Source organism: Physeter macrocephalus, chromosome 20, assembly GCF_002837175.3.
Source record: "Physeter macrocephalus isolate SW-GA chromosome 20, ASM283717v5, whole genome shotgun sequence".
NCBI lineage: Eukaryota > Metazoa > Chordata > Mammalia > Artiodactyla > Physeteridae > Physeter > Physeter macrocephalus.
The window spans coordinates 78311502-78313544 of NC_041233.1; the positions used below are offsets into that span (position 1 = coordinate 78311502).

At 37.7% G+C, this 2043-nt stretch overlaps 1 protein-coding gene across 1 annotated transcript in view; it reads right to left on the minus strand.

The window, feature by feature from the left end:
- LOC102991696 (disintegrin and metalloproteinase domain-containing protein 12) overlaps positions 1-2043 on the minus strand; it is a 698539-nt gene that overhangs the window by 16041 nt on the left and 680455 nt on the right. The window lies entirely within an intron of this gene.

A 2043-nucleotide genomic window follows, 5' to 3' on the forward strand; every position in this document is an offset into this window, starting at 1 on the left:
ACAGATGAATGGATAAAGAAGATGTGGCACATATATACAATGGAATATTACTCAGCCATAAAAAGAAATGAAATTGAGTTATTTGTAGTGAGGTGGATGGACCTGGAGTCTGTCATACAGAGTGAAGTAAGTCAGAAGGAGAAAAACAAATACTGTATGCTAACACATATATATGGAATACAAGAAAAAGAAATGTCATGAAGAGCCTAGGGGTAGGACGGGAATAAGAAACAGACCTACTAGAGCATGGACTTGAGGATATGGGGAGGGGGAAGGGTAAGGTGTGACAAAGTGGTACTGGCACAAAACAGAAATATAGATCAATGGAACAGGATAAAAAGTCCAGAAAGGAACGCATGTACCTATGGTCAATTAATCTATGACACAGGAGGCAAGACTATACAATGGAGAAAAGACAGTCTCTTCAGTAAATGGTGCTGGGAAAACTGGACAGCTACATGTAAAAAAAATGAAATTAAAACATTCTCTAACAGCATAAACAAAAATAAACTCAAAATGGATTAAAGACCTAAATGTAAGACTGGATAGGCAGAACACACTTTGACATAAATCACAGCAAAATCTTTTTTGATCCTTCTTCTAGAGTTATGGAAATAAAAACAAAAATAAACAATTGGGACCTAATTAAACTCAAAAGCCGTTGTACAGCAAAGGAAACCATGAACAGAATGAGAAGAGAACCCACAGAGTGGGAGAAAATATTTGCAAATGATGTGACCGACAAGGGATTAATTTCCAAAATTTAAAAACAGCTCACGTGGCTCAATATCAAAAAAACAAACAACCCAATCAAAAAATGGGCAGAAGACCTAAACAGACATTTCTTCAAAGAAGATATACAGATGGCCAAGAGGCACATGAAAAGATGCTCAACATTACTAATTATTAGAAAAATGCAAATCAAAACTACAATGAGATATCACCTCACACCAGTCAGAATGGCCATCATCAAAAAGTCTACAGACAATAAATGCTGGAGAGGGTGTAGAGCAAAGGGAACCCTCTTACACTGTTGGTGGGAATGTAAATTGGTAAAGCCACTATGGAGAACAGTGGGGAGGTTCCTTAAAAAACTAAAAATAGAATTACCATATGACCCAGCAATCCCACTACTGGGCATATACCCTGAGAAAACCATGGTTCAAAAGGATACATGCACCCCAATGTTCATTGCAGTGCTGTTTACAATAGCCAAGACATGGAAGCAACCTAAATGTCCATCGACAGATGAATGGATAAAGATGTGGTACATATTTAAGATGGAATATTACTCAGCCGTTAAAAAGAATGAAATTCGCAGCAACGTGGATGGAACTGTAGACTATCATACTGAATGAAGTCAGATGGAGAAAGACAAATACCATATGATGTCGCTTATATGCAGAATTTAAAAAATTATACAAATGAACTTATTACAAAACAGAAACAGACTCACAAGCTTAGAGAACGAAGTTATGGTTACCAGGGGGTAAGGGTGGGTGGGGGAGGGATAGATTGGGAGGTTGGGATTGACATATACATACTACTATACATAAAATAGATAACCAACAAGGACCTACTGTATAGCACAAGGAACTCTGTTCAATATTCTGTAATAACCTTAATAGGAAAGAACTTGAAAAAGAATAGATACATGTATATACATGTATAACTGAATCACTTTGCTGTACAACTGAAACTAACACAACATTGTTAATCAACTTTATTCCAACATAAAATAAAAATTTAAAATTTAAAATAAAAACACTAATAACTCATTACATGTTAACATAAATAACATTTCTTAATGAAAAATTATAGTTTTTGATATAAAAATAAATTCAGTGAGAAGAAAAAATAAATAAAATGTTTCTGGGCTTCCCTGTTGGCGCAGTGGTTGAGAGTCCGCCTGCCGGGACACGAGAGTCCGGGACACGGGTTCATGCCCCGGTCCGGGAAGATCCCACATGCCGCGGAGTGGCTAGGCCCGTGAGCCATGGCCACTGAGCCTGCGCGTCCGGAGCCTGTGCTCCGCAACGGGAG